Source organism: Saccostrea echinata, unplaced genomic scaffold (genome assembly GCF_033153115.1).
Source record: "Saccostrea echinata isolate AGI-Se365-2 ecotype Australia unplaced genomic scaffold, CSIRO_AGI_Sech_v1 ptg000003l, whole genome shotgun sequence".
Classification (NCBI taxonomy): domain Eukaryota; kingdom Metazoa; phylum Mollusca; class Bivalvia; order Ostreida; family Ostreidae; genus Saccostrea; species Saccostrea echinata.
In genome coordinates, this window is record NW_026889752.1 from 3,501,430 (window position 1) to 3,522,845 (window position 21,416).

A 21,416-nucleotide genomic window follows, 5' to 3' on the forward strand; every position below is an offset into this window, starting at 1 on the left:
CATTAAGAGTCTTTATATAACGTCGAAAAAGTCAGAATTCATATTGCTGTATGTGTCATATATTCTTTATATAAAATATAATTAGACCTATACTGACATGAAATTTAAATTTAAACCATTTTGAAACAAGCACTCGCATAAATTTTACACGACTCATCACTGTAAGAGTTGATACGAATCGAGATTACCACGTGTTTCCGCTGTAGCAGTATACAACAACACGATAATGTGAACATCAATTTTCATGATTATTTTATGATGGAGAACATCACATCAATTCATCAGATAAGACGGTCATTCCTTTATTAGAGTATTTTCTTTAGAGAAGTGGACAGGCTTTCGCCTACATCCACGTTGAGATCATGTAGGCGAAAGCCTGTCCACTTCTCTAAAGAGAATAGTATTAGAGGTGAGTAAGTATTGGTTGAAGAGTTTAAAACTGTTTTGAAAGTGCATTTATTCAAGTTCAATTGAAAACAAGTGGTACACTGTGCACACTGATACTGATACATGTACATGCATAGGTTAGCCGGTATGAACTCGCATTATTAGACTGATACTTGTTCAGCTAATTTTGTGTTGTTTTTGAAGTGTATAACTTTTGATGACCACCCCAAGTACCATTCAAAGTAAAATCAAGTTTGGCATAATTCTTGAGAGATGTCGTCTAACACAAACACATCGAATTTTTTAGCATATTTAGGGTGCTGGTTTCGGAACGTTCAGCTGTAAAGATCCACTTACTAACCCTACCATGCAGGAAAGACCATGATGTGGAGGACACAGGTGCTTATTATAACCAATGAACAGGTAAATCATTTTTTCTTTCTTTTTGTAGTGAAAATTCCTGTATCTCTAAACATTAATTCTAAATAAAGTGAACTTTTAATTGTATTTATTTGATATTGCATTCACACATTGACTAATATTTTGAAAAAAAAATATGTGATACACATGATATTTATAATGCATGATTATGCATGTAAACTCGCCATTTTACCACCCATTATGCTCCAATATGGAGCCAGCTTTCTTTTATAGACTGCTGTGGTATTTTCAATCTGCATGATGTATGTGAATAGAGTTTCTGTTTCTCAATTTTCAGTTTCTGTTGAATTATCACATATACATGGGTGGTCAAACTTCATTCAATGGATGGCTATTCGTCAACACTCTCATGTACACGAACAACCTTGTTTGGAGAATTTTGCCCTGGAGTAAGAGTTTTCAGTCCATTGTGTCCTTTCTCTTAAAAACCCTCTCAGCTGAAAAAGGTATTTTTTTTTTTAAATTTTGATAGAATTAATGGGTATATTATTTCTTTTAGCTCAATAATTGACTGAAATGATGGTTTATTACTAGGCTGGTAATTTTTTAGTCATAATACATTGACGTCCCCATACCATATACATAAACGAGGGCTGTTCGGAAATTATTGAGACATTTACTTTTATTCCACAAAGGACAGAGATAAATTCATGAAAATTCGTCAACATTTTATAAAGCACAAATGAAACAAATCTAATTTATAGGATAATTAAATAAGGTTCAGTGAAGTTATAATTAAAACATGCATATGTCTATTGACCTGGAGCAGCATCGCTACGTCATTTTAACGTCACGTCAGCCGGAGATGTTTTCTCATGTGAAACGATTGGGAAGCTTTTATCCTTTCCTTCTATGTTATCACATATAACATTCCAAAAATCAAACTGTCTCTTTCTTAAACGATTCTATAAAAAATAAAATAAAACGTGTGCTGTTCATATCCCAGTGTAAGATATAAACGAAGTGTCATATTCAGGTTGACTTAGCCTCATGCAGTACCTATTTATGCAACGCGGGCCAACGTTATTTAGTCCCTTATAACTGATGGTCATCCTGAGCTTTTGTTTTTAGTCTGGTTGAATTATTTGTAAGAAAAAATATACCAATGAAAAAACAAACCTTTAAACATGATTTATGGCATTGTTATTGTTTTAGCAGGTCGTTTAGTCTGGACAAGAGTTCTCCATAGCGCGACACAAAATTTTAGGTATGCTCACTGCGCCGCTTTAACGTCAAAATCCAGTTGGTCGTCCTTGTTAGATTTCTATACCGTGCTGAATTTTTTTTAATGGTCTCCGTATTTCTAATCAAAATTCTAAGAAATTTGCATAAAATGAAGACAAAAATAAATTGAAAAATTATATACATAATTTGAATTATTTTCGCTCTTACTATGAGTCCACCGGGAGTTTAAACGTTGGTGTTCCATATTTTCAATAACTGATTTCCTGACTGCGCCGGGTACCCCTACCATTGACACATGAATATACCATTGAAAAGAAGAAATAAAAAAATGTAATATATTTCCTGCTTTTATTAATTCTAACTGTCTGTCAAACATATATGCAAATTTTTACCGAAAGACGTTCATTAGAAAGAAGAATATACACAATGTCTCAATAATTTCCGAACAGCCCTCGTAACTACATGTATCACATAATAAATAAACTTTATAAATAAATACTTTTAATTTGAAAAGGAAAGTTATTTCAACATAATCAGTGTGTTAATTCTAGCTTTCTTACTTTTATATATGTAAATTTACATAAATTTTATAATAGTTATACTTATTTAATTATAAAAACTTAATCTTTTATAGGATAGAAACTAATTGTCCGAATACAATCAGAACTGATTATGTCTTGGACAAGTGAAAGGAGTTCCTCCAGTCTTTCAGAGAGATGGCAGTTGATGAAAGAATGGTGGTCACAAATTGAAAGTGCTCTGGTATTCAGCATTTTGTGATTGATGTCTGATTTGGAATTCAGTTAGCAATATTTCTGGATTTGTATATTTGGGTAAAAAAAAAATTAAGTGATTGACTAAACGTTTTGCATTAAATATTGCGATAAATTAATTTTTTTTTCAAGATGACAGTTCAAGTCTTTATTGTACCCCTAAAGCACTTGGCAAAGAATTTAAAAATCTTGTGATGAAGTCAGTTAGTTTATACTGCCTTGCTGAATTAAACATTGGGGGGAAAATTCATGATAATAAAGATGATTTTTTTTGGTATCAAGAAATAGATTTATTTTTGTTTAACAGAAAGATTGTATAGTAGTTACTGTTATGAAATTTTTACATCACTGTTCAGCCAAGCCTGTCTGTGATTTTTCATTGAAATTCAGGTTACATTGAGTTAGGAAAGAAATTTAAAAACCTTTATTAGCCAATCTTACAGTAAATGTATGGGAGTTGTGGGTTTGTCAGTTCAATTTGCTTGTAAATATCCATCATACGTTGGAACATAGTTGCACTGGGGGAAAGTACTGGGTTTTTTTATTTACTTAATATTATGATTGTGAACTCTTTTTTAAAAAAACTGGAACAAAAGAAAGCCAATTCTCAAATTGTACTTCAAATTTTAGAGAGCTTGAATTTTTTTGTTATACTTGCATTGTCAATTATTGCATTAAAAGACCAAGTCAAATGTTTCTCATCAAACATGGCTATTGAATATCGGTATTCTTCTCACAAATCCTTAGCTTATCTTGCTATCAATATATAGTCAGGATTTTTTTTCGAGTCATGGTTAAAGTTTATAGACATCATTTGACCAGACAGCAAGTGCTAAATGACATTATCTACATTCAGGATATTTCTGGACTCTCGATAATGAAAAACTCATGTAAACAATGATTCATAAGATGCTAGAATTCCATTCTTTAAATAGGTATGGCATCATCCAACTTGAAGATGATGTGTACATCATGTAATCTGGAATCTATATAGCAGAAATAGACTTGCAAATATACTAACAAATAAACCTATCTGCTTGTTTATTATTCTTCAGATACTTCATTTTTGAAAATGCTCTTTATTTCTATCAATAATGCAAGCTGTGATTCGAGATCATGTGACCTAAACAATACTGACTTTTGATAGCATAATAGGCCAAGGGTTTGTGAGAAGAGTAGCGGATCAGATATCCTTGGCTTCCAAAGATAAGCAAATGCATGCCACATAAATTAGATGAATGAAAGGATTGTAATGAAAAAGCCACTTATTTGAAAAAGAGATTTAAAGTTCCATGCATTGTCCATCTTGTGAGATTTCTTCATACTTATCAAATGACAAAAATTGTTTTAACAAGTGACACAATAAAGCCATGAAATCTGTTAAAAACTAGAAAATTTAAGATAATTCTTGTAAGAAAAGAAAATTGTAAGTATTTTCTTATATTCCAATAGACAAAGAAAATTGTGGTAGTTTTTGAAAATGATGAAATAAATACTTAACTGTATAATTTATGAAAATTTGTTGATAACTGGTTGCATTTCTTTTTTACCATATTATTTTAACAGTATGTGTCACTAAGGTTGATATACATGTAATCACATCTTACAAATTTTATGTCAGTTCACTTAAGTTATAGATATATTTTTTGAATGGCAACCAAGATATGCAAAATAAAAAAAAAGAACAATTCATTCGTGTAATATCTCTGTGGATTTTGTCGTTCACAATTTTATACGTCAATTATTAGACAATATGTCCATAATTATTGCAGGATTTCAAAATGGATATGTTCTTGCAAAATTAAGGCAGAATTCTGTATTGAGATGACCTTGACCCCATAAGAAAAGAAATATCAAGGTCAATACTTAAGACAATTATCTGATGTACATGTTTGTTCTATACATTATTTTTGCCCCATATCTTACTTACAACATCATGAAAAGCACAAAAGTAGCTTTCCATGAATGAGCGGTAACAAATTTATACAACCGAAAAATGAAATTTTTGTTGTTGCTTAGCAACCACTTAGAGGTCATTGAACACATATTTAACATAAGTGGTATATGGATGTTGTAGTTCAGCATGATGCCTTCTAAAGATTTTATCCAGAACTGTCTATTTCAGCATTCATTGTTGTAAAATTTTAGCTAGAATATTGAAAAGTGTTGAAGAAACTGATAGAATTCTGCACTTATTTGACCTTTGATCTCCTAAAAATAAGCCTACTGAGGTCAAACTTTAACACAAATATTTACTGTACATCCCTCTTAATATTATGACCCCTATCTGACATTAAAAGGTAATGGAATGCATAAATGTGATTTGGATGAGCAAAAAAACAAGAAATACTGCCCGAAAAATACAAAATACCCGTTGTTTAGCAACCTCTTTAAAATCTTTATTTTGCAGAATTGAAAAAAAAAAGTTTATGTGAATAATGTAGTTCAGTATAATGCCCTTTTGTGAGTATATTCTAAATTTCCTATTGCAACATACATCATTGTAAATTTTTAGCTTAAAGATTAAAAAGTGTCAAAAAATTCAATAAAATTCTGCTCTTATTTGACCTCTATTTCCAGTAGTAAGGTCAGTCGTGAGGTATCTGAATATCTATGGAATATCATCTCTGGAAAATTCCCTACAAAATGGTATGCATTATGCCTAGCTTTCCCTTTGGATAAAAAAGTTAAAAATTAATTTATAATGATATGTCAAAAGGTCTCCAAAGTCGCTTAAAATGCACCGGTAGAGAAAGGGTTGAATGAAAAAGATAAAAATGAGGGAAATAAACACAGTTTTGTTGAAAGTGCAGCACCAAAAGTTTTCTCAAGCAAGTAGTCATGAATTTCAGTAAACATCCCTCTTATCTCGCTCCTTTTTAACCGGATTGCTATAAAGAGTTGATTATTCACACAATAAGCTCACAATGATAGAATTATTTAAATGACAACGACGTTTATTTTTGAAATTCATTGTTAATCAAGACAAATTGCATCCGGCATAACACATAAGAACCAATTCTACATAGCTATAGATATACTTACCTATTAACCTTCATTTTCATCAATATAGCGGAATGACACGCCTGAGCACTGTAAGAAAACAGTATGCCCAGGTATTTAAACTGGTTTGTTGTTGATAGTTACCAGAGTTTGTTTAGATCCATATACAACACACAAAATGGATGAAAGGAAGTCGAGAGTCCGTCTTAAACAGCACACAAAAAGGATGAAAGTAAGTATTCATACCGTGGGGTTATTTTTTTAATGCTATTCTCATTTATTTTTCTCATTGCATACGTTTTGAATAAGAAAACGAAAGAGGTTTTATCATTACAGAAAAAAAAAATTTCAGAAATAGAAATGAAATAGTGTAGCGACTAATACAAAGTCTACTTTAAATGGCACACAATAATTGGCAAGTCTTTTTTCTCAAAATATTCAAACAATAAGGGTGAGCAGGAGGAGAGAAAGTACGACAGCAAAATGTTTTTCCGCCTCAAAATTAAATCAATGTACAGATAAGTTGAATAAAAATTCTTATTTCCCATGTAGCTTGTAACACGAGCTTTGATTGGTTACCAAATCGGGTGTAAATTTCCGTACACCCGAATTGAGCCGTGGGTAAAAATTGTGACGTCACAATGTATAGTTTGTCTATGATAAAAAGCAAATAATATGACGTCACGATGCTTTGTAGGACGTAGTAAAACTTATTGATAGCTTCAAAGGACTTATTTACAAAGAATTTATTTTCGTACATAGAAATAAATTCGTTATGCAGAATAAAACTCCGGGGTAAATCCCCATACACCTTTGATTCTACCTGGATAACTAATAGTATTTTTAAGAATTTAAATACCTTCCCCACGTATCTTGGTGTCATTATTGCAAGTTAAATTCGTTCTGGCGCATTACATAAATAAAATAAACATTCACATTTCATCTATATTTAATTTGAATTTTCTCGAAATAGGTCACTTATACACATTAAATATGATAATTAAGAGGAAGAAGGTTCTTGAGCTAAAAAAAAATACTTGTCATTCAATTTTTTTCGTATTTTGTATATTATAATTATGTTTCACATACCTTAAAGCAATTAAATTATTAGGTTTCTTACCTTATTTTTGAGATATTGATTGACAAATACTATGCCCTACAGTATCTAAGTGGAGTTTTAAATCTTCATGTTCCCGGGCTCATTACTCTGTCCTTAATGGGAATTTTTAAGCCTATATAAAAAATATGTAAGTGAACCTGTATCTTTTAAAATATTTCAGGATATGAATAGGGTTTAAAATTTGAAAAAAGCAAGTTTCTTCTATCAAACTGCATCTGGATATAGAAAATTGCATACTTTTTAAAGAAAACTTAAACAACAGAAAACGTAATTTACAAAAAATTCTATCATTCACTATTTTTCAATTTACGTTGAAATGCAAGTTCCTTCAAATTATTTATTAAAATATTAAAAATTTGAATGGTGAAGCTGACTTCAATATTTCACAGGTCATCGTTGTAGAAGACATAAGCATGACAAAATAGTGTCATATTTACATTTCTTGAGTACGTGAAAACCAAATATGACGTTACACAAAAGCTAAATAAGCGAAGTAAGATTTACCTACATACGATTTCTGTCATCAACCATGCAAAAATAATTTTTATGTTCCCCGTTTCTCAAAATATTTCATCACATACTGATTATGACCTGTTTTTACAAAATAATACCGCTCCTGTATTCACCGAGTATGATCTTGCTGTACTAACAGATCGTGTATGACGTCACCGACTTGTTGGACAATAAGGTTAGGGAAACAGAGTAGTGGATCTATCTTTTTCATAATTTGTTAATGTTTACAAGAATGTTATAACTTTTTATATTTTTTTTTATTTCAGATGTTAATTAAGGTAAAAAAAATGTCATAAATTTATACAAGAACTGATGCTTTACACGTTTTGCACTTATAAAAAGGAGACTATGACGTAATTTAACAGGGTCATGTGACCATGTGTCCTTCATCCCCTTAGTTTCAGCTGAATTGTTCGAAAGATATTTAGGTGATGATTTTTTTTTAATTTTAGATAGGAATTTTACAAACGAATTTGTTCATAAAATATGCTTAAAAAATTCTATTACAGTCTGCAATATAATTCCCTTCAATTGATTATCACTATATCTATCCAAATTTCAAACAAGTAAACGTACATAATATAGTGGAACAATACCTTCTGACAAAGAATTATACTCATAACAACTAGTACATGAAATATATGGAGATAACGAACAATACTTAAGTTCAAAAGTCCATTAAACAATACAAAATAGGAGCAGAGCAAACACGGACCTCCAAAACAATTCAGTTTGTAAATAATGGCCTAACAATTAGTATGGTATTATGTATATTACTTATATTACAAAAATCTTTTAATGTTCCATCTTATGTTATATATCAAAGGTCAATTTTTAACTGTTATTTAAAACAGAAAAGACTAGAAACTAAAGAATATATCATGATGTCAATTGTTAACTAATAATTATAGTCACACATGTAACATGCCATATGACTGTCTGTTATTAAATGCAAAGTAACTTCTGATGCATTTAATGTAGAGACCTGAAATTTAGACATATTTATAAGGGCTCTCGGTTCTTTTAGTACAATAAAGGTCAAGGTCATATTAAGAGGACAAAGGTCAAATATAATGACGTCAACTACTGACTCTTTACATTTTTTACATTTGATTTATTTGAATTCCCCAAAACATCTGAAACCGCCGGTTCAAATTTCCTCATTTTGACATATTTTAATTTGGGTTTCATTTCTATTATTCTGTTGATTTTTTGCAAAAATTTATATATATATATATATATATATATATATATATATATATATATATATATATATATATATATATATATATATATATATATATATATATATATATATATATATATATATATATATATATATATATATATATATATATATATATATTAGGGATGTCAACGAGTACCCGATTAACCGGGTAATCGATCGAACGTCCGAGTATCAAATACTAAAATTGGTACTCGGTTACTCGGATGTGTATTTTCTCTTATTATAAAGTACATATTTTTATCAAAAACCTATCAAAAATAACATCGTGATCTATTATCTTCATATCATTTTAAAGTTATTTACTTAATATATGGCAGCGAAATTGGACATGCATAGAAATGCCGCTACCCACTTCAAAATAAGTAAAGATTCAAAAAAAAATGTTTAAAGTCAGTTTCCATAGTCATTTTAGTGTATAGGGGGAAACAACCAATATATGAAAAATATTAAACTAACGATCCAAACAATGTCCGTTCCTTCTCTTTCGCTAATCTAATCATCACAAACTTGCGTAACAGATTGTCCTTCTTTTGCGTTGATGAAATTAGATCCTAAACAAGAACTGTAAACCGTTTGTAATTTTTGATGTATTAATTGTGTCTTTTGTATTTATTTAGTACAAAAATCATTTCCGTTGGACTCCATGTTTATATACATTTAAAAAACGTGATAAAAACAGCTATTGGGTTTAACAGATTAACAATTAAAAATTAACGAACTTGTATTTATATTTTTAACGAGTACCCGGGTACTCGATCGGAAAAAGGTCCGAGTAACCGATTATAAAAAATTGACCGACTTGACATCCCTAATATACATATATATATATATATATATATATATATATATATATATATATATATATATATATATATATATATATATATATATATATATATATATATATATATATATATATATATATATATATATATATATATATATATATATATATATATATATATTTGGGATGTCAACGAGTACCCGGTTAACCGGGAACTCGATCGAACGTCCGAGTATCGAATACTAAAATCGGTACTCGGTTACTCGCATATATATTTTTTTCATATTTCAAAGTGCACATATTCATTAAAAACTTTTATTTAAATATGCACTGTCCATGTCTGTACAGTAATTAGTGTACCTTCTCCAGTTATTTACCCCTTATCACCTATGGCTATGTACATGTATATACAGTAATTACCCTGACCAATCACTTGACACTTACACAGCTGTCCTCACCTCTTGTGACCCTGATTTTTGGATGGCTTCAATTATTTGATTTCAATGTTTCAATCGTTTAATTAGATCCATTAATTATCCTTAGATTATTCAATCAGCATACAGTAGCGAAACCGAACATACGTAGAAATATCGCTACAAATTCAAAAGGGAAGATATGTTTAAAAGTAACCGAAGATTAAAAAAATGTTAAAAGTCAGCTGTGCATAGTAAAATTTAGCGGGGGGGGGGGGGGGGCAACCATATATTTAAGGAATCACTGTCTAGTTTGTCGGGTTGTTGCCAGAGCATCAACGGCACTTGGGATAATTTATGCATGACGGGTGAAGTTGTAAATACTAGTAACAAGAAATCGTCATACATAACTTTCAGAGTTACCAAACAAGAAAACATTTGAAAATGTTAATAATATACGATTCGCGATCACGACAACGGTATTCTCTTTCGCTAGTCTAATTTTTACAAAGCTGCGTCCTTCTCTTAATTCCGTTGATCAAAATGTCTTCCTAAACAAGAACTGTAAATCATGAATTTTCTAGTTATTGGTGTATTAATTTTTATTCGTTTGATACATAAATTAAGTACCAAAAATCATTTTTGTTGGACTCGATGATTATATACATGCATTATAAATGAAAGGAAAAATCGATGGGGTATACAGGTCTATAAATCAACAAACTTTTACATGTATACACACTTTTTCCGAGTACCCGGGTACTCGATCGGAAAATCGTCCGAGTAACCGAGTATCAAATATTGACCGATTTGACATCCCTAATATATATATATATATATATATATATATATATATATATATATATGAATTCTCAATTCCGGGGCTATGTATGCTCTGTTTTTACATCACATTTTTCCCATATACCGGTATCAAAATATTTTACGAAATTTTAATACATAAAGGGTTCTTTAATAAACACCATCACACAAGTTTGCAAAAACAAAAAAAAATCATTCAATATCTTTAAATTTACGTTGAAATGCAAGTCCTTCATATCATTAGCTGTAAAATTTCGAATGGTGAAGCTGACTTCAATATTGCACAGGGCATCGTTAAAGAAGACATACATGTAAGCATGACAAAAAAGGTTTCATGTTTACATTTCTCGAGAACGGGAAAATCCAACTATGACGTCACACATAAGCTAAATAAGATAAACCTCCATAAGATTTCCGTCATAAGCCATGCAAAAATAAATTTTGTGTTCCCCGTTTCTCAAAATATTTTACCATATATTATGATGCCATGATAATGACCTGTTTTCTTTTCATAATAATACCACCCTTTTATTCACTGAGTATGATCTTGCTGTACTAACAAATCGTGTATGACGTCACTGGACTTGTTGGACGCGCAGTTCAGGGAAAATGAGGAGTGGATCAATTTATCTAATAATTTGTTAATGTTTACAAGAATGCTAGAATATATTTATTTTTTTTTATTTAAGATGATTATTAAAATAAAACAAATTGACAAAAATGTATACAAGAACTTATGGTTTGCACGTTTTGCTCCTATATAAACGGAGACTATGACGTGGTTAGATAGAGTCATGTGACCATGTGTCCTTCGTCCTCTTAAGCTTTTCAAAAGATAGTTTAAAATCAATTCCTATATTTAATTTATCATGTTAATGGTGCTCTGCAGTGGGATGATTGCATATTTGTTTGTTTGTATGTATGTTGTTTAACGTCCCTCTCGAGAATTTTTCACTCATATGGAGACGCCACCACTGCCGGTGGAGAGCTGCAAATTTTGTCCTATACTCGGCACTTACGGCCATTGAGCAGTGAGGGATCTTTTTCGTGCCAGCACCTACTGCGACACGGGCCTCGGTTTTTACGGTCTCATCCGAAGGACCGGTCTCCACCTCCTACAGTGGGATTCGAACCCGCGACGTAAGGATTAAACTCCTTACTCCGCGACTCTAGAGCAGACGCTCTAACCACTGCGCCACGCGGGCGACTGATTGCATATTAATATGACTTATCATGACCTTATGGTTCCTTAGAAAAATTAAGAATACTTTCCTTTGGATATTCCGATGTAAAATTTTATCCTCATTTTGTAACCAAGGACACTCCTACCACAAAAGATTTGCTTCACACAACGCAGTTCTGTTAAGGCTGCATAAAGGGGGAGGGGCCTAATTTATACGGGAAAAGTTTACTGTGACATCACACAAATATAGCAATTCCTCACAATAACAGAAAATGAAATACTTTGCGATTCCAAACTGCATAAGAGCGATGAACTACATCAAAACTTACCACTCCATTCATTTTTGTCGCTGGTTATATCCCACATACTAAGAAATAAACAAGTCACTGATCGCAATGCACTTGTCGATTTGACGTCATCATGGTAAAATCTGACGCATTTTATTTGCAGTGAGAGGCGGATCAAGTGATTTTTTCACAGTGAAAAATGCATTTCATTATTAAACAGAATATTATTTGCGAATCTTACGTAGACCATTAATACAAATCTGAAACCTTTGTATAGTGCCATTATTTAAAACTATCGAGGGAATGTATTGAATTAATTCTACCGTGGTTTTGCCTACAGGGTTTGCATGTTTCACGCCGAGGTGCCTCATTAAATCGCCTTTTCGCAAGGGCATACACTTAATAGATCTTTACTAGTTTTTTGAATATACATTACGGACACATTCCTTAGCTTGAAAAGTGCTGCTGCTTTCCTGAAATCGAGAGCATAACTTAATTATTACATATACTTGGTAAAGGTCACACACATTTCGACCAAAGCCAGATAACTTGGAATTTAAACTAATAAAATGCAAATTCTATTTAAAGCAGCAGCACTTTCCATAAAATACAAGTTATGCAGAAACAATTTATTAATTAAATCTTTAATCTTAACTAGGGTATGCCCTTGCGATATTGAAATTTGTTTGTGACCTACATACAGTACATATTACTTGCCTTTATCACATGACTATCAAATAACGTGACCAAACCAAATTCAGTACAGAGTGGGGTATACAATGTTATTTCAAATAATATTAAAGCCATGTGAAAATATAGTACCTTTACAAAAATAAATTCAGTTTAAAATGGTATGTATTTATGCACGTTTATATTCCGTTGATTTCTTCGAACTACGCCTTAACAATGCTGCGAAGACGAATCTGCCTATACTACCAGAGGATGCTTGCATACGTGTATAAATATTACTAAGCATTGCCATTATTTTCTAGAGAAAACGTTTTTGACGAATTTCTTACGTTTGTTTGTTTGTGTGTTGTTTAACGTCCCTCTGGAGAAGTTTTCACTTATATAGAGACGCCACCACTTGCCGGAGGAGAGCTGCAAATTTTATGCTATGCTCGGCACTTACGGCTGTATTTCCTCTGTAATCCTCTCTGTTGTTGTCCTACCTTATTCCATAGGGCCATGGTTTGCCTAATTTTAAATTTACATCTATTAAGGAAGCTTTCGCGTACGTTTTGGACGCACTTCCTTCCTGAATAGAAAATTTTTAAAAGTGCCTATAAATTACAAAATATCTATTAGATAGTAGAATCTATATACTAGGTTCGCAGCACTTTTCACAAACTACAAAGAGTGTTGAAAATAATTGTATATTAAACTTAGATTTTTAACTTGGTTATGCCCTTGCAATATTGGAATTTATAGATGACCTCAATACTTCAGGTATATTTGCTAAAATCACGTGACTGCAACATCACGTGACAGTCTAAATAAGAAATCTAAACGTCCTCAACATGTAGTTTTCAACCACATTGCATTTGTTCGATAATGGTAAAGTCCTAAAGAGAATCGCCCATCCTTGTAAAGAATGTAATTTCTATGTAAAAAATTCGCCGATATTTCCATTTGGCACCTTAACTGTACTGCGTTAAAATGTTTTGTGCCAACATCGGTTGAAAGCACCTCCGTGGTTTTAGAGACGATGACAATTTGTAAAATCACTGAGGGACGTACGGATGGATACAGACAATTGCTGTACAATCAGAAAAGTTTACTTGAACTTACTGATTCTAGAGCCAAACATCGGTAAAGTAATGATGTAAAATTATATTTTGTAAATCTAGCAGTGACCCGCTTGGCGCAATAGTTAGAGCGTTTGCTCTATAGTCGCGGAATAAGGAGTTGATCCTTACGTCGCGGGTTCGAATCCATGTATGACTGGAGACCGGTCCTTCGGACGAGACCGTTCAGGCCTAGGTCCCGTACCGAAGTAAATGCTAGCTGGCATGAAAAATATTCCTCACTGCTCAAAGGACCTAATACCAAGTACAGTTCTAAATTTGCAGCCCTCCACAGGTAAGTGGAGGCGTCTCAATATGAGTGAAAAATTCTCGAAGGGACGTTAAACAAGCTAACAAACAGATCTAGCATGATGATAGGGAATATAAAAATGATCATTCATTATTTTTCAAATTGTTTCTTAGATTTTGTTTTTAAATATAAGTATACAAAATAGTGTATGCTTCTTTGTTTTGCACATTGTGTTATAATCTTCAAGAATATCAAACTTTAACCTAACGATGGCTACCTGTCCTGACGTAGACGCAATTACAAGATTTTTTTTACATCCATTAATAACAAAGAGGAATAAATGTCTTTTCAGAGTTGATTCTTTTATTACTATTATTATAACTCTACTGTTTACTCTACATAAAATTAATACCATAAATTTGTCTATTTCCCTGGGAATATACTTTTTCCCTCATTTGAGGACTACTCCCTGAAAAATCAGAGCTACCCCCTGGGACTACTCCCTCATAAATATTTATTAATAATTTTAACGAATTAAAATGAACAGTGGGCAAAGCTTTCAAGGATCTCGAGTCTGTGACGTAATGTTAGAAATGTAACTAAGCCGTCGAAACAGTTCGACATGTGATGTCAAAATCATACTGGAATTCTAGCAAAATGAAGACAAAGATAATCCTTCGAAGGGTCAGTGAAATTGTTTTATATTTTTTAATAATTTAATTTTTCCTCGGTATTGATGCATTATTTATCTTACAATATTTTTAATCACATGCATTTGTGATTATTTAAATGCCTCTATATTGTTTTTAAAAATATCTGAGTCTTTAGTTTTATAAATCTCCCATGACTGTTTCAGTATAATAAAACAGTTACGGAATGGGTACTCGGGAAATATAAAATTTATGGTTCTCCTCAGCAGGAAACTATAGTTTTCTCCCCTGGGAACCATAAGTTTGCTATTTCCCTCAGACCCATTCCATAACTGTATAGTATAGTTTTTATCCTACCGGACTCTATGACTACTCTAGCTTTTGCACTTTTTTGATCACATACAAACAGATTCTCTGTCTATAAAGACATTTACCAGGTACAAAATCTTTACTTTAGTATAGGATCTGATTTTGTAGTCTTTTCATAAGTTTCTATGATAACACTTGTCGTTTCAAGGCATATAAGGAAAAGGTAATGGGCATCAAAATCTGATACATGTACCAAAAGATGTGTTTCTTTCATAAGGGCTTCACGGGGTTTTAAAAGCAAGGATGTTCGATTTTATACCTCAAATTTCCATCTGGGGCAAAGAACACTTGAATGAATTTATTCTGGTCTGATACGAATACTTCTGATAATGAACTTGTAATTTTTTTTTTATTGACTTTAGACATAAACAAACATAATACACATACACAAACACAGACACACCACGGCTGGAAAGCTTACATACAGATTTTTAGGAATAAACATGAAATATAAAAAAAAAAATATGAATACACAAGATATACTAAAATAATAATGTAGATGACATAAATTTATCTATATGTTTATGTTTTCAAATATCTGGTTCCAGTTTATCCATCTTCTTTAATACACATGAAGTTCATTGTTAAATTTATACAATTTTTCTTCAAATTTATAATACACATATAAGTATTTAATGATATTTTGGATAGTTATATTTTGGTTTTTTCTTGATTGTTGAAAAATGTACTGTTTAATAAGTAGCAATATAAGATTAATAATTGTGTCTTATTTAGAAGAACCAAGTATAACTGTGCACACATCAAATCTTATTATTTTTCCAGTTTTTTCAAATATCCAATCTTCTAAAAGAGACCACAATGGGTTAACTTTAGGACAATAAAAGAAAATATGTACAATTGATTCAACATTTTGCTGACATAAAGAACATAGATTATTTTCTCTCATTTTTGACAAAAACAAATACTTATTTGTACCAAGAATCCTATGTATGATTCTAAAATTAAACCATAAAAGCCTTGTGTCTTTTGTTATTGAATAATATTTTTTATGAATTTCCATAGTAACTAGTAATTCCTAATGGATAAGCCACATTCTTGGTAAAAAGTCCCAAGGGTCTTCCACTGGTTGAGAAAACATCCACTCTAACCTTTTTCCATGCACATGAAATAGTGTTTAGATAATTAAGCCATTAGGTGGGGATAAGTAAGGTACATATTATGTAAAATTTAACAAATACAAAGATTTTGTTGTTGTTCAATTATCTTCGAAATCAAACAATCAGCATTCCCTCTAGGTGTGTGTGTGTGTGGGGGGGGGGGGGGCAGCATGTTTTTTTTTTAATTTTGGTTTTTGCTCAGTTATTAGTCAGGTGTTTCTTTTTTACCTTCAATGTGCATTGTTGTGTTTAAAATTTCTGTAAGGAACAATTAAATCCTACGATCAACTCCAAGCTGAAAAGATTATTCAGTGCATTTAAATATCATTCTGTAGATTATATTTTAAAAAAGATAAGCGCATTACTTTGATTATAATGTAGAGAACTCTGTTGGTTTTTGCAAATGTCACGTACACTTGCTCAGTGCCGGATACATCCATTCTTGCAGCTGTATCCTATACCTATTTCGCCTTTTCAACCTTCAAATATTAATGTCACCTGATGCTTCCAAAATTATAATGGTGCCATTGTTCTCATGATAGCATGTTAAAAGAAGCTGTCAGATGATTAAATAATCTATTTAAGAAGCAGTTAATACTTAAGAAAGAAAATGTTGTCTTGATTTTATTTCAAATCCTCTTTTAAAATTGGTAAGCTCCGAATTTTTAACACAAATAATCTCATCAACATATAACATTACTTTCAATGGCAAGAAAAAAAGGTGATATTTTGGAAATTGACATTTTGAATATGAAAGTTTGTACTCTGTTGTTAAAAAATGCATTAGAATAATCATTAATATTAAAAAGAACTTTCATCTCTATTGTTCTGATGTAGTATCCCATTAATATAAAATATGGTGTGTTAAAATGCCGTATCAAGAAATAATACTCAACTGAAATATTGTAGAGATTATAATAAATCTCTAGATGTAAAATGAACTTTTTAATATCTGGAATAAACATTAACGGATCGATTTGGATTTGTTACAGTGTACGGACGCATGGAAAGGCGAGATTTTGGATCAGGTTTCATTTAATGACAACCCATGATAACTTGATTGAAACATGTCGTTTTCATTTGAGCACCGATTATAAGTCAAAATTGTTTTCTCTTGTATACAATCTCGCTAATTCTTTGCAATGAGATTTAAGAGAATTCTAATGAAATGTCATTTTATTCAGGATTTGGTGACGGCAAATGTACATTCTAACATGTGTGAAGTGTAAACCATTTTCTATTTGATTAAGGGGAGACTAAACACCACTTGAAGAAGAAGGGGGTCGGGGAGAGATGAAAAGCAAGATTGTTCCCAATGAAGCAGATATCAAATTACATCATTCTTTTTAATAAGAAATCAAATATTTGCAAGTCTTGTAAATGTTTTATGAAAGAAGGGCTGGACTGTCGCTCTCATTGTACGAGGGTTGTCTAGTAAAATTAAAAGACAAGTTTCAAGAGGAAAAAAAAATCATCGCTGTGCAATTTACTAAATATTTGCATATTACTCCTCAAAACATGTAGCAAATTTCATAGAGACATATGCATAAATACTCAAAATATGGCATTTAAAGTTATATAGGGTATTAACATACGGCGCAGGGATAATAACGCTAAAATGTCTTTTGCAATGTCATGTTTTATATGTATTTAAAATCCTGCACCAATACAAGATTCCACTTCTTAAGCAGACGAGTATTAATCTCTTTCACACATGAGACTTCCTGAAGTTTTGCACCAGGGTATTATCGAGGTATTCGTACAATATTTAAGTAAACAGAACTAAAAAAAAAAAAAAAAAAAAAAAAAAAAAAAACCAATGTCACAAACGGTTTTCTGACATTTTACGTTGAAGGCGTCTTTCATTACTGCCAGTAGCCATTTATTCATATATGTTTGGTTAATCATGTAAATAAAACTTCTACATAAAAAACGCCCATGTCATTTTGATATTTAAGTGCGTGATTAACATGAATACAGTATTCTTTCTCTTCTTATCGTTTAAAGTCTTTTGAGGCGTCAGTCCTAAATCCTAAAGCAGTTAAACTGCTCTGGATCTCCAGTGCGCCGTTATGTCATCAGACATTGTCATTTGTCCTCACCACTTCTGCATTTTAACAGCTCAGGAAACTATTAAAAAAAGAAGAAGAAGAAGAAGAAGAAAAATTAGCAAATTATTTGAAAATCTAAAAATTATGATGATTGATTGATTGATTGTATATTGTTTTACGTCCCATTCGAGAATTTTTCACTCATATAGAGACGTCACCATATACCGGTGAAGGGCTTCAAATTTTGACCTTTACTCGGCACTCAGGGCCATTGAGCAGTGAGGGATCTTTATCGTGCCAACGCCTGCCGTGACACGGGGCCTCGGTTTTTAAGGTCTCATCCGAAAGACCCGCAACTTTCACTTCAAAGTGCCGAGCGCATGGCGAAGGAACAGTTGCTACCTATTTTTTATCGACTTAGGTCTGTCGCGGCCGAGATTCGAACTCACGACCTCCCGATCACGAAGCGAGCGCTCTACCGACTGAGCTACCGTGAACGGTAAAAATTATGATGAGGTACATAGTGAATTAAAATAAAGTACAACTCATGTATTATATTTCTACAACAACCTTAATAATTTTATGCTTTTCTATTTGAAATTAACTTCGTGTATTCTATGATGAACTCTGATTTTTTTTTTATCGTGCACCGTAGAATCACTCCCTGTCCTCATTCAAGTATGTTAAAGATTATTTTTTCCATTATTATTTAAAAAAATTAATTATACATGTACTTAAATATGATAGATGAACAAGTGTTAAAAAATTCCATCTAGTACGCATCTTATTTTTCAGTAAAACCGCTTTTTCCACGTTTGGGGCAGAAAACCCTCGTATTTTATCACGAACACTTACTTGAACAAACAAAATGTTTTCTTTTTCTTAAATGAGAAATAGGCAGTAGGGTTGAATAAAATGCAAGTTGCTAAATAGTAAATATTAAGTTTAGACCCCCCTGTTTAAAATACTTTAAGGGGAAGAAACACTTCAGATATTTTGGATACTGAGTGAAGAATTACGTGTAAATGATATGGTTAAAGATTCAATGTGCAAAGTATAAACCCCAATGAGGGATTTTTGGTCCGGTAAAATGGTAGAACGGTAATTATTGACTCTCCTGTGGAGATCTCCTGTTTCACAGCTCTAATCACCGTTCTATCATTAGGACCAAAAAACTCAATGAACCCGTTGGGGAACATTTCAATCTTGAAGGTCACAAATGGGAGACATGACAGTAGTGGTTATTGACATAATACAAGATGGATGCTCAGAGAAAAAGCAAGGAAAATTTCTGGATGCACAGGCTGAAGTCATTCTGCCCTAATGGTATTAACAAAATAAATGACTTCACCAGGATGAACTTGAACTAGAGCCAATCCCGGATTTCAACAAACAAGTTCATTCTCTCTATATAGTGTAAACTTTACCTTACCGTTAATTCGCATTAGCAATTCCGGAACAACCTACGCAAATATTTATAGCTTACATTTTTGTTTATTTCTTTTATCAGATTTCCACATTTATAATATATCCAAATTCATATTTTAAAATTGCCCTTCCATATTATCTTTTTTTTTTTAGTTCTTTTTATCATGTATATTACGCTATTTTGAGAGAATGACAAAGTATGATTTACTACATGGTCGTAATTAATTAGCGATAATTAATTCGTTCAATTATGTATCGTACTTCACCAGAGTACACTCAATAGACCGGACACAATTTATAGCGCTCCGGATTTCTTTATTCACAACTGTTTATAAACTTCAAATTAAACATGTAAAACTGTAAATATTTAGTGTTTGGTAGTTTAGTTGTATTACTAGTTGTTTTTGTTTCTCTGTTTCCTTTGTTTTTATGACTTCTTAACTGTTTCCTGTCCCGAAAATTTGACAATTTCTATTGTTCGTGTCGTTGGTCATTTTTAGTGCTTTATATACATTTCCATCCTTTATAGTAGATCGACACTTAGGATATACAGTGTTGTTGGTTTTAAGTGCTTATATATATATATATATATATATATATATATATATATATATATATATATATATATATATATATATATATATATATATATATATATATATATATATGTATTATATATATATATATATATATATATATATATATATATATATATATATATATATATATATATATATATATATATATATATATATATATATATATATATATATATAGACCGTTCTCTGTGAAAAGGGGTCTTAATGACATTTTTTTCTAAATTGACTTCTTTGCATATTCATATGTCTACAACAAATTTAAGACACACAGTGAAAGTTTGAGCATTAAATATGCAATAGTTTTAAAGATATACCTGTTTGAATATAACATGTTTAAATAATACATTAACATCAATGACGTTACATTTTTTTTTTTTTTAAAAATGACGTCTTAGAAATATTGCATACGTCAATTTGATGATAAAACAGAATAATTTAACTTTTCATTACATGTAAAATGAAAATATCAGTCAGCATACTTATTAAAATTATCAGATGTATGTATCTGTGCTTGTTGAATATTGAATAACTACCTATACATGTACTGTATATCAATTTAATATTAAAGGTAGACTATAATTGTTGTTTTAAATAGAAATAATTATAATAACAAATAACAGTAAATTTCATTAAAAAACAAAATTTAGGTTGTCATTATGTATACATTATTCAGGCAGTGGGCAGGTCCTTTCTTGTTGAGCTGGTCTTATAAATGGTCTTACTTTCGTGAACAAGTAATGCTTGCGAGCGTCAGAAAGACCAGTGAGCTGTATAATACATGTAGCTGGTTTATCCTGCTTAATCACACAGTTTCTGTCTTTTAATATGTTGATCTTCATTTCTGCTGATGAAACTGATTCTTTTACTGACACAGTACCAGGCTCTGTACTTTGAAAGCAAAAATGGTGGTACTATTGTATTCCCTTGAGAGGTTTTAAATACTCAGATAGAAAGGTCTTCCTTTCCCGCCACTGCCATGAAGGGTACCGGAGTTTGCGACTGAGGAC

The 21,416-nt window shown here is 31.5% G+C and overlaps 1 long non-coding RNA gene across 1 annotated transcript; it reads right to left on the minus strand.

Annotated features, from left to right (window-relative positions):
* Nucleotides 1–5,160: 5,160 nt before the first annotated feature.
* Nucleotides 5,161–5,508, minus strand: LOC133178761 (uncharacterized). Its single transcript, XR_009720018.1, has 2 exons — nucleotides 5,355–5,508; nucleotides 5,161–5,269 (listed from the first exon to the last, which is right to left on the minus strand). It is a non-coding gene; the product is annotated as an uncharacterized LOC133178761 (long non-coding RNA).
* Nucleotides 5,509–21,416: the final 15,908 nt, after the last annotated feature.